This window comes from Jaculus jaculus, chromosome 4 (assembly GCF_020740685.1).
Source record: "Jaculus jaculus isolate mJacJac1 chromosome 4, mJacJac1.mat.Y.cur, whole genome shotgun sequence".
NCBI classification, from domain to species: domain Eukaryota; kingdom Metazoa; phylum Chordata; class Mammalia; order Rodentia; family Dipodidae; genus Jaculus; species Jaculus jaculus.
The window spans coordinates 19,629,157-19,642,111 of record NC_059105.1 but is presented as its reverse complement, the minus strand read 5'-3'; the positions used below and the strand labels follow the sequence as shown (position 1 = coordinate 19,642,111).

Below are 12,955 nucleotides of genomic sequence, written 5' to 3'. Positions count from 1 at the left end.
GCATTCCTTGAATTGTCTTTTCTCTCTTCTCTTTGCTTTTTTTTTTGGCCAGGCCCTCCACATGGGATCTCTAGCCACATGGGAGCCTTTCCTTGGCTCTCTACTTTCTTTAATAAATGTAATAATTTAATAATTATCTTTCTTAGTCTCCTTTTTTATTCAGTTCTTTGAATAAAATTAAAATTAATAAGTAAATATTTTTTTTAAAAAAAAAGGGGCTGGGAAAATGGCTTAGCGGTGAAGGAATTGGCCTGTGAAGCCTAATGACCCTGGTTCAATTCCCCAGGACCTACATAAGCCAGATGTACAAGGGGACACATGTGTCTGGAGTTCGTTTGCAGTGGCTGGAGGCCTTGGCATGCCCATTCTCTTTCTCTCTGCCTCTTCCTCCCCCCAAAATAAATAAATAAAATATTTTTTTTAAAAAGGAACCTCGGGCTGGAGAGATGGTTTAGTGGTTAAATGCTTGCCTATAAAGCCTAAGGACCCTGGTTCGAGGCTTGATATTCCCCAGGACCCACATTAGCCAGAAGTACAAGGGGCGCACGTGTCTGGAGTTCATTTGCAGTGGCTGGAGACCCTGGCATGCCCATTCTCTCTCTCTCTCTCTCTCTCTCCTTCTCTCTCTGCCTGTCTCTCTCAAATAAATAAATTAAAAATAAAATTAAAAAATGAACCTAGGGGTTTAGGGTTCAAGGATTTTTCTAGACCCCTAACACCCTGTTACAATTCCTTCTGGTGATGAGACACCTTGGGTCAGTTGAGCCTCCCCTGAGAATGCATCTTAGCCTGCCTTCGTCCTCTGCCCCACTGGCTGCCACCTGCCTTCCAGGGCTGCAGATGCCAGGAGTCCTTGACTGGCATCCTGCCAAGGATCTCCACATGGGAATTCCTGGCTACCTATGGAGCTTCAGCCTAGGGTAAGAGAAATGGGAAAGTAGGGCCAGCAAAGGGGCACAGGCTTTCTCTTATAAACCGCTTTTGCATTTTTCTAGTATCTGCTTACAACTCAATTTGACATTTCTGAGGCGTAAGAGTAGTCTGTGCATCTATCATTCAAGTCATGTTCACTGTTGTTATGAGGACAGCATGACAAAGTGACAGAAAAGCCAAGTCAGCAAAGAAGAAAACACGCAGTAGGTGGGACATAAGATCTCAGTGATAAACTTGAGACCTGCCACCAGGTGTGGCAGCTCAGGCCTGTGATCCCAACACTTGGGGAGCTGAGGCAAGAGGATTTCTTGGAGTTCAGGCCAATAGTGAGGCGTCGACTCAGCTAAACGAATCAGTCTGGACCTCCAAGCTGCCATCTTGCGCAGATGTGGCTATCACATGTAAATGGGAAAGGATCCAACAGGATTAAAAGCAAAAGGATAGACTTGGGGAGAAAGCTGCTGGTTTGGTTCCTTCTTAGAAACTTGATGGCTGATTAGAGCGCCTGGGCTTTGATCTGAAAAGCTTATCCTGGATGACAAATTCTGCAGAGTCTGTGTAATCGGATTCTAAAAGGTCCTGGGGCCGCAGCCTTTCCTGCTGCCGTGAGCCAGCCTTCTGTATTCAGTGTGGGGTTAGCTGAGGGCATCCACAAAGCAAGATGGGGTAGGCACTGGAGGGAAGCCATGAATGGGTCCTCAGAGTTAGAAGGGAGAAAGATGACTTCAGAGTGAGAGCAAAGGGACAAATGGGCTTGACAAGGTGAGTGTTGCAAGAGCTAGTGGCTCTTGGGTTTTCTGTGTGTTTGTGGCTGTGCATGTATGAACGTGCATGTGGAAGCCAGGGCGCAACCTTGGAACCTCAGGAACATCAGGCCACTTTTTGGGTTTTTTGAACCAGGGTCTCTCATTGGCCTGAAACTCACCAATTAAGCTGGACTGGCTGGCCAGCGAGGCCCAGGGACCGCTTAGCCACCTCTCCAGTGCTAGGGTTACAAGCGCCACCACGCCCACATTGTACATGAGTTCTGGGGCTCAAATCCAGGTCCCTGTGTTTTCGAAGCACTTTACCTACTGAGCCAACTCCCCAGCTGTCACCCACGGTTTAGAGAAAGGAGAGGACGGGGCAGACGAGATGACGGGGCCCTCAGGACAGAACTGGTGACCGAAACCCTAAGTTGTCTTCCCTCAATTCATATCCGATGAAACTCAGCTTCTCGAACAGTGTGGCCCAGTGGTTTTAAAGCACCCTCAGAAGACTGTGCGGTCACCATCACTGCCAAGCCCTTCTCTTGGTCTCACGGGGAGGAAGGGAAAGGTTAGCTTGTTGTAAGTCTCCAAGTGAGGCTGGGTAAGTTGGGATAAAGCAGAGATGCGGTCTCTCTTACAGACAGGGCAGCAGAGGAAGGTAACAGAGGGAAAATTAGGAAGGAGCTGGGAAGCAGTTTCCAGAGTCCACAACAGATTTCCAGATTCCTCTTTTAGCCTCCAGCCTCCTTGGGGATGGCAACAAATTCATTTATTCCTGTCACAGGGGCACTGGAAACCTGGGCTGCGCCACAAATAGGCGGACCAAGGATCTGCTGTGCTGTCAGGAATGGAAGGGTCACTACTGCTGCCAATGACCACACGGTGCTTGCCAGGGCCAGGGCCTGGTTGAGCACCTGACAACGGTTGCCTCAATTAACCCACAAGTGCCACACACACACACACACACACACCGTAGCTAGCAAAGCTCAGAGCAGTGCCCTTTATGGAGGGACGCTGGCATAGAGGCAGCGAGGCTGTGGACACCTGCTAAACTCACTCCCTGCACAGGCCACTAATCTCTGTAAGCAACTGTCTCTCATGTATTTGGAGACGAAGCTGGGCCTGGAAGATGGGGACAGAGGGCGGGAGGGAGAGGAGCTCGGGAGTTCCAGAAAGTGCTCTGCAGGCTGCTGGGGGAGGAAAGTCACCAACTGTCTTAACTGGCAGTGGACCCTGCACGCTACACAACTGACCACCCAAGCAGAATGTGCCCACTAGTACAATAGTGGTATGAGTTACAGGGACAACCAAGTGCTCTGTGATTAGATTTGGGGCCTGTGCCACAGGAAGGAATTCATGTCTGACATTGAAGATAGCCAGAAACCTCTGGCTAGGAAGACCATAAGCCCTCGGTGGGGAGGGAGAGGAAGCTACTATTGTTGCCTGACTAAATGGATATATTGTGCTCTTCAGATTACCCTCTAAATATTTATTTTGGGCTGAGGAGATGGCTTAGCGGTTAAGCGCTTGCCTGTGAAGCCTAAGGATCCCGGTTCGAGGCTCGGTTCCCCAGGTCCCACGTTAGCCAGATGCGCAAGGGGGCGCACGCGTCTGGAGTTCGTTTGCAGAGGCTGGAAGCCCTGGCGCGCCCATTCTCTCTCTCTCCCTCTATCTGTCTTTCTCTCTGTGTCTGTCGCTCTCAAATAAATAAATAAATAAAAATTTAAATATTTATTTTTATTCACATAAATTAATGTTGCTCTCACTTTTGGTTAGAGAAGCTTCTCTTTTCAGATAGCAGTGACCCACTGGGAAGACTCAAAATTTGTCACAGTGCTGAGAAGAAGGAAAGTTGAGTTTCATCACTAAATGGGACATCTCTGTCACACCGTTCACACTGTGCAAGGCTCAGGGACCATTGTGGAAGAGGTGGTGGAAAGAATGTAACAGGCAAGAGGGATTGGGAATGCTGTTTTCCAGACACAAAGAAATCATTGCACTCATAACCTCACAGTGGCCGATACCCACACAAAACCTGCGTAACATTGCACCCATCAATATGTTGTCATAGATGATGAAAGAGGGCAAAAGAGACAGAGAGAGAGAGAAGGAGACATTAAGGTGGGGGAGGGAATAGTTGGAAAGGAGTTCAGTAGAAGGGTGGGAAAGGGGGCAGAGGTGGGTGATGGGAAGGGATGATATAAATTTTTTACTAACTTTTTTTATTAAAAAATACTGCCGGGCTAGAGAGATTGCTCAGCTGTTAATGGCACTTGCCTGCAAGGCCGAATGACCTGGGCTCCATTCCCCTAATGCCAGATGCACAAAGTGGTGCATGATTCTGGAGTTCATTTGCAGCAGCTAAAGGCCCTGGAGTGCCCATTCATTCTCTCTCTCTCTGTCTCCTTGCAAATGATTTTTAAAAAGGAACAAAACAATGCTAGAATAGCACAATTGCATTTAGTTCCCCCTCCCAAAGCTCCCAGAGGCTGACATGTTACATGAGGAAGAAGTTCACTTCTCCCACATATCCAGGAAACATGCATAAGTGCTCCTGTCACGGATGTGAAGAAACAGAGATGGATCAGAGAGGTGACAGGTGACTCCCACAGAGGCAGAGCCTGGGGTGGTAGAAGTGGGTGGGTTTGGACCTGGCTCTGCCAGATTCTGCAGCCCACGCTCCCAACCATTGCCCTCTCCTACCACGAGGCCTACAGCTGCCACTCAGGAGTCTCTACACTGCTCTCAGAAGACCCTCAGCCCAGAGTCCTGCCCCCTCCTCTCCTAGGAACACAGGGTGACGCTCGCCTTGCAAAGCCAGAGGCCTCCCGCCATGCTCACATGCCCACTTCAGAGAGAGGCCCAGCACTTCACAAGCTGGCACCTCTTGCGCTGGGAAGCAAGAACCGCCCAGCCCCGCCCCTGCCCTCTACCATGCCCAGGTCAGCCAAGCGTCAGTAATTACAGGAAGGAGGGAGAGCCTCCTGCTGCTTCTCCCAGAGAGCAGCCTGTTTGCGGGGGGGGGGGGGCTCCAGGGGAGATGCTGCTCCTGGCTCCAGCACAGATAGAAAGTCACCTCTTCAAAGGGCATCCGCCATGCCGGGCGCGGTGGCGCACGCCTTTAATCCCAGCACTAGGGAGACAGAGGTAGAAGGATCGCTGTGAGTTCGAGGCCACCCTGAGACTCCATAGTGAATTCCAAGTCAGCCTGGGCTAGAGTGAGACCATACCTCGAAAAAGCAAAAAAAAAAAAAAGGGCATTTGCCACTTGCCTCAGGACAGCAAGAGCAGCCGCAAAGCTGTCTTGCAGGGCCACCAGCTCGAAGCATGGTCACCTCTTTCCCCAAGAAAAACTATTTCCACCAGGTTCAGCGATGCTTCTTGGATCTCGTGGGCTGCGACCCTCACCCTTAGCTGGCAGGAAGCCTGGAGGCCCGCACCATCCAGGACGGCCGACCTCCCTTTTGGAAGATCAGACCGGTAGTCACTCAAGGGCAGAATCAGCTGCCCAGCCCTCCCCACCCGTGCCCATCCGACATGCCCTGTAGATACTCAAGAACCCACTGAATGGGGAGTTCCGCCCGCAGGGGTAAGGTGCCACCAGCCAACACGCTGTTTACGTTGCCATGGCTGGAGGCTTTCCCACACATCACCGCATCGCTCTGTGACTGCCTGGCAAGAAGAACTGTTCATGTCAACAGAGGGACATGTGGGCTGATTTAGAGATAAGCCGTACCTCGGGGAGCGTGTTCCAGGCTTGGATGCAGGGGCCCTTGGGTGTGAAGTCAGCGTGTGTGGACAGAGGCAGTAGGAACAGAGCCTGTAGAAGGTCTCTACGGCTCTTGCATTCCCCTGGCCTTGCCTCCTGTTTCAGACCCTCTATTGGGCCATGCCTATATACACCTCAGGGAGCCCCCCCCCAATCTACCTCCCACTCATCTGACCAGGGACAACGTCAGCGTCCAGGCCCAACCCTGGCCCAATTAGAATGCCACCTCTCATTTAGTAGAGAAGAAGTCCGCCAGCTACCCACGTAGTCATGCCTGAATCAGAGTTGTACTGGGGCAGCCTGAGTCAAATTAGCCTCTTAAGAAACGGATGCATTGAGCAACAAGTGCTTGGTGGGACCAGACTTCCTGAGGCTCGGGAAAATTCAATGGCAGAGAGGAGTGGTCTGGAGCCACGCAGGACTTGGCTACCCTTCTGGTTCAACCACAAGTAGCTGAGTGACCCCAGTTTCCTCCTCTGAAAAATGAAGGTGAAAATCTTCATAGTAGACTCTAAGCCGTGTGGAAGCTGTCTCAGTCAAAATGGAGTTCCCTCTGTTAAGCCCTGGCAAGGATAACACTTAGTGAGCCAGAGGCTCTGAAAGAGAGAATGGCTACACATGTATGTAAAAGCAGTCCCTCTCACAGAAGACTCTTCTAGAACCATTATCTTGTACTAGGGTCAGTGAAAACTCACACAAAAAATGCTTCCACAAGGACACCTATCCAGGAACTGCCTGTCCCATGCAGACTGAAGCTGTCTTGGTTATTAATCATCATGATCAAGAATTATTTCAAAATATTTTACATAAGCCTCCTAATTTTGCCTTTGAAAGCTTCCCTGTACCCTTTCCCCTTCGAATACACCCACACACATCATATTCTCTTGTCAACTCCCAAATGCTACTCCTCAGGACACCTTAGAGAATCTCTTTCTCTCCTTTACACTTGACAGCTATAGCAACAGAGAGCAGATACCTTGATGCCTTGTCTGCTCTACAGATGTTTCTAGAACACTTTCAGGTACATCACTGGCGCCCCATAAATACTGGAGGATTGTGTCAGACAACCCATCTGATTTTTAACCCGGCCTGTAGTAGAGTACGGTCTCTGTAGATGCCAACCCCTGGGACTGAACTCTTATCTTCTGTGTGTACCATAAACACAGTCCAAAACTTCATGGCCCTTTCCACTTGGGTAGCATTTGGGGGACACAGCCCAAAATATACATCACCTTTTCCCAGTCCAGTGGATGAGGCTGAAGAGAGGGAAACGTCACAAGGCCATCAAGGTCAAGTTCAGTTCAATCACACTGCCTTAGTGTTGACCCAGAAGCTGGAGAGAACCCTTCTTTTATCTGCTGTTCTCCACAGGACAAAATCCTTTCACAGCATCTTCTGTCGGCTGCTCAGCTCTAGAATGTTCCTTGGCTCAGACCTCTTTCTAGGAGGTCCCCTGAGTACCCTCAGGTCAGAGTGGCCCCCTGCCTGGCCTCTTCTGGGTCCTCTTGCTCTGGTCTTGGCCTCTCATCAGCTCTGAGAGGTGATCAACTTAGCTTGGACTTGGGAATCTCTCAGGAAGCTGGACCTAAAGGCCAGCCCACATGAAGCGCCCCATACACATTCAGGCACACGCCCACAGGCTGCCAGGCAAGGCCCTTGTTCTTGTTTTCCCTCGAGCTGCCTGATGGCTCCTCAGAAGAGTTGTTTCCCAGTGTATGACGTCCAGGCGATCAAAGAAACTGTGGCCAAGCATGGTGGCTCATGTGTGCGCCTGATTCCAGAGCTTGGAAAGCTGAGGCAAGAGGATTGTCTCAAGTTTATGGCCAGTCTGGACTTCATAGTTCTGGGCCAGCCTGGGCTACAGAGTGAGACCCTGTCTCAAAACAGAAGCAAAAAAAAAAAAATTAAGTTGTGTTTTACATAGTAGATGCAAGAGAAAGTGCTGGGATGGTAAAAATGCTAACAAGGAAAACACATGATGGAGCTTAAGCTGGGTCCGACATTTGCAATATGTGCACAACTATATTGAAAAGACAAAAGACAAACAATATCTGTACTACGATATCTCCACACTCAGCAAAGTGACTGAACTAAGACACAAATATCCTCTAAATGTAGAATGAATTTTTAATTTTTGCATTTATGTATTTATCTATTTGAGACAAGGTCTCAATATGTAGTCCAGACTGGCCTGGAACTTGCTATATATCACAAGCTGTGTTCAAACTCATGATTCTCCTGTCACAGCTTCCTGAATAATAGAAGTATAGGTGTGCACTATCATACCCAGCTTTAGACTGAATAAACATTGTCAATAATCACTTTTAACTGAGGTTATTAGCAATTGTTTATTTATACTCTTGTACTCATCTATGCAAATATAAATTTTATTATTAGTTTGAAAGTTTGTTATAAAAAAATGGTAAGTAACTTAACAAAGGTATTAAAATATAAATTGGAGCTGGATAGATTGCTCAGTGGTTAAGGCACTTGACTGCAGAGCCTAATGACCAGGGTTTGATTCCCCAGTACCCACATAAAGCTAGATGCACAGAGTGACACATGCATCTGGAGTTTGTTTGCAGTGGCTGGAGGACCTGGTGTGCCTATTTTCTCTCTTTCTCTTTCCTCTGTCTCTCTTTGCATGTAAATAAATAAATAAATAAAATACTGTAAAACATGAATGAAATAGTTCATTAACTCTACCATAGCCACATCACCAAGTGGGAAAATATGGTTTTAAAAGAACTGCCAGGGCTGGAGCGATGGCTTAGTGGTTAAGGCATTTGCTTGCAAAGCTAAAGGATCCCGGTTCTCCAGGACCCATGTAAGCCAGATGCACAAGGGGGCGCAAGCATCTGGAGTTCATTTGCAGCGGCTGGAGGCGCTGGCGTGCCCATTCTCTCTTCTCTCTCTCCCTCTCTCTCTCTTTCCCTCCCTCCCTCTTTCTCTCAAATAAATAAATAATTTTTTTAAACTAAAAAAAAAAAAAGAACTACCAGCTTGTTCAAATGGACATTTGACTCCAAAGGAGCAACTGGTTAAGCGTCCAAAGATCTCAACTGAACACATCCTGTGGAGCCAACACCGTGCTGACTGGTGAAGAGGAGAGACGGTCACGACCAAATCCCAGAGCAGCAAGTGCTTGTTGTTGTTTTTTTTTTTATTTTATTTATTTATTTGAGAGTGACAGAAACAGAGAGAAAGACAGGTAGAGGGAGAGAGAGAGAATGGGTGCGCCAGGGCTTCCAGCCTCTGCAAACGAACTCCAGACGCGTGCGCCCCCTTGTGCATCTGGCTAACGTGGGACCTGGGGAACCGAGCCTCGAACCGGGGTCCTTAGGCTTCACAGGCAAGCGCTTAACCGCTAAGCCATCTCTCCAGCCCCAGCAAGTGCTTGTTAAGTGGAGATGACCATGAATAAGAGAGCTGAAGGAGGCCGGGACCAGCGCTGCAGGACGGACTGTGCCTGAGAAGAGCAAGGGAAAGTGGGAGACAAGTGGAGTCAGGAAGACCCCCAGAGGCAGGTAGAGCAGCTAAGGCAAATGTCCAGAGGCAGAGACAGACCCTGTCCTCTGCCAAGGAGTGTGATGAACCCATGGGCTCGCTGTGCTCATCACTAACGGAGCCTCTTTTCTCTAGGAAGGCTTTTAGTCTTTTCTCTGTGTCTTTTGTATCCAGCAGCTCCATGCAGGGCTGTCAAGCTGTGAATTCCTTTTCACTGAACTTGTCTAGGACTCAGCATGCTTTTGCAAACGGGAACATGTGTCTTTCCTCAACTCTGAGAAACAATTCCTTTGAAGATTCTCTCTCCTCCGTGTTCAGCACCTTCCCCCAGAATGGCTTGTTAAATGCAACCCGGGTTTTCTTGATTTTTCTGTAAATTTCTTTCTTATACTTCATCTCTACATCCTGATGCTTCCCTCTGGGTGACTTCTCACACTGTTTTTCCAGCTCACTGCATCTAAAGTTGTGCATCGTTTGGACTTTAATATGTATTTTATTTCTGTAATTTCTATTCACTTCTATTTTTTTTCTTTTTTAATTTATTTTTATTTTTTATTAACAACTTCCATGATTATAAACAATATCCCATGGTAATGCCCTCCCTCCCCACACTTTCCCCTTTGAAACTCCATTCTTCATCATACCCCCTCCTCCTCTCAATCAGTCTTTCTTTTATTGTGATGTCATGATCTTTTCCTCTGGTTATGATGGTCTTGTGCAGGTAGTGTCAGGCACTGTGAGGTCATGGATATCCAGGCCATTGTGTGTCTGGAGGAGCACGTTGTAAGGAGTCCTACCCTTCCTTTGGCTCTTACATTCTTTCCGCCACCCCTTCTGCAATGGACCCTGATTCTTAGAAGGTGTGATACAGATATTGCAGTGTTGAGCACTCCTGTCACTTCTTCCCAACACCATTATGCCTTCTGAATCATCCCAAGGTCACTGCCATCTGAAAAGAGAAGGTTCTCAACCAAAAGTGAGAGTAGCATTAACATATGGGTATGAACATTAAGAGAAGTGCTTACTGGGCAGTTTGATGAGCATAGTATATACATTTAGCCTCACTTCTTTTTAAAAATATTTTATTATTTATTTATTTACTTATTCATTTGACAAAGAAAGAGGGAGAGAGCAAGAGAGAATGGGTGCCCCAGGGCCTCCAGCCACTGCAAACAAATTCTAGATGCCTGTACCCCCTTGTGTATCTGGCTAATGTGGGTCCTGGGGAACTGAACCTAGATCCTTCGGCTTTGCAGGCAAATGCTTTAACCACTAAGCCATTCCTCCAGCTGTCACTTCTATTTTTTTAAATATTATTTATTTGAGACACAGAGGCAGAGAGACAGAAAACAGGCATACCAGGGCCTCTAGCCACCACAAAGAAACTCCACATGCATGTGCCACCATGTGCATCTCTCTTATGTGGGTAATGAGGAATTGAACCTGGGTCCATAGTGCCTTAACCACTTACCATCACACCAGCCCCCCACTTCTATTTTTAACTTTATTTATTGTTTCAAAATTTTTTTTTAATTTATTTGGGAGAGTGTGGGCATACCAGGGCCTCTCATCACTGCAAACAAACTCCAGGTGCACACGCTACTTGATGTATCTGGCTTTACATGGGTACTAAGGAATCAAACCAGGGCTGGTAGCTTTAACTGCTGAGTCATCAATCTCCCCAGCCCATTATTGACAAATTTTATATGCATATGTAATGTATTTTTATTATAATCGCCTCCCATTACCTTTCCCTCTCCCCTTCTCACTGAGCCCCTTCTTCCAGATAGTCCTTTGATGTGTGTGTGTGTGTGTGTGTGTGTGTGTAAGACAGAAACAGAGAGAAAGTAAGAGATCTACTGAGTTTGATTAGGGTTGTTTGCTTGAGCATGGGTGAGAAGAGAAGCCTACTTAGTTCTTTAAATCTGTGGGATTTTTTAAAAATAAAAAATACCCCATTCTTTTGTTATAAATTTTACTTCACTATATCTTCAAAAAGTACTCTGGCCAGGTGTTGTGGCACACACCTTTAATCCCAGCACTCGGGAGGCAGAGGTAAGAGTATCATTGTGAGTTTGAGGCCACCCTGAGACTGCATAGTAAATTCCAGGTCAGCCTGGCTAGAGCCAGACCCTACATTAAAAAACAAAAAGTGGGCTGGAGAGATGGCTTAGTGGTTAAGCACTTGCCTGTGAAGCCTAAGGACCCCGGTTCAAGGCTCGATTCCCCAGGACCCATGTTAGCCAGATACACAAGGGGGTGCACGCGTCTGGAGTTCGTTTGTAGTGGCTAAGCAGCCCTGGTGCACCCACTTCCCCCCCCCCTCTCTGTCACTCTCAAATAAATAAATCAAAATCAACAACAACAAAAATTAAAAAAAAAAAAAAAAAAAAAAAAAAAAAGTTCTTTGCATCTATTTTAAGAGTTTTACATATGTGCGTGTGGTGGTTTGATTCAGGTGTCCCCCATAAACTCAGGTATTCTGAATGCCAGGTTCCCAGCCAATGGGAATTTGGGCATTAATGCCTCCTGGAGGCAGTGTATCGTTGGGGGCGGGCTTATGGATATTGTTGCAGTCAGGTTCCATTGCTGGTAGAAATCACCCAACCAAGAGCAGCTTGTAAGAAAATTAAAGAAGTTTATTTTGGTTTAGAAGCTTGAGGGGAAGCTCCATGATGGCAGGGAAAACAATGGCATGAGCAAAGAGTGGACATCACTCCCTGGCCAAAGTAAGGTGGACAATAGCAACAGGAGAGTGTGCCAAACATTGGCATGGGGAAACTGGCTATAACACTCAAAGCCCGCCCCCAACAATACACTGCCTCCATGAGATATTAATTCCCAAATCTCCATTAGTTGGGAACCTACCATTCAGAACACCTGAGTTTATGGGGGACACCTGACTCAAACCACCATATTCCATCCCTGGCCCCCATAAACCAATATCCATACATGATGTAGAATACAATGCATTCAGTCCAACTTAAAAGTCCCTATTTTTTTTTTAATTTTTATTTATTTATTTGAGAGTGACAGACACAGAGAGAAAGGGAGAAAGACAGATAGAGGGAGAAAGAGAGAATGGGCGCGCCAGGGCTTCCAGCCTCTGCAAACGAACTCCAGACGCGTGCACCCCCTTGTGCATCTGGCTAACGTGGGACCTGGGGAACCGAGCCTCGAACCGGGGTCCTTCGGCTTCACAGGCAAGCGCTTAACCGCTAAACCATCTCTCCAGCCCAAAAGTCCCTATTTTTTTAATCAATCCCAATGATGTTCAAACATCCCCAGAGTCCAAGATCTTTTTGGGGGAGGGGGTCGGGTAGGGTCTCGCTGTAGCCCAGGCTGACCTAGAATTCACTCTGTAGTTTCAGAGTGGCCTCACGGCGATCCTCCTACCTCTGCCTCCAGAGTGCTGGGATTAAAGGCGTGCACCACCATGCCCAGCTCCAAGATCTTTTAACTGAGCTACAATACCAAAAATTAACCTCAAAATCCCCATAATGGCACAGAATAAGCATTCATACTGCAAAAGATGGCACTGGTCATAGCAAAGAAAGATTCAACCAATACAAGATTTAAAACAACCAGGGAAAACATCAAACTCTGTACCTCCATGTCCAACAACTCCAGTCAATGACAAATGTCCAAGTCCGATAATTCTAACCATCAACAAGTCTCTGGCATTCCAATTCCGCTCCTCTAGATAGGCTACTCACAGTCCTGGAAAACTTCATTGGCTTTCCTTAGCAGCCATCTTGTGGTCCCTGCAGTTCCATTGGGTCTCCACTGCAACCCATGGTTCATCCTCATGGCTCCATCAAGTCTCCATGCAGGCATCCAGCAAACCTGCTTCACACTGCCCAAGACCATTTCCAAAACACAAGACCACGTTGCAAACTCAATGACCCTCTCTTTCCTGCATTTATTATACTCCATTATACCAGGTAGGGTACCAAGTTGTTAATCCAGGGGGGAATAAAGCAGACTTTGAAGAACA

At 47.3% G+C, this 12,955-nt stretch overlaps 1 protein-coding gene across 1 annotated transcript in view; it reads right to left on the bottom strand.

Annotated features, from left to right (window-relative positions):
• Neu2 (neuraminidase 2) overlaps positions 1 to 12,955 on the bottom strand; it is a 60,129-nt gene that overhangs the window by 3,430 nt on the left and 43,744 nt on the right. The gene's annotated exons all lie outside the window — the stretch shown is intronic.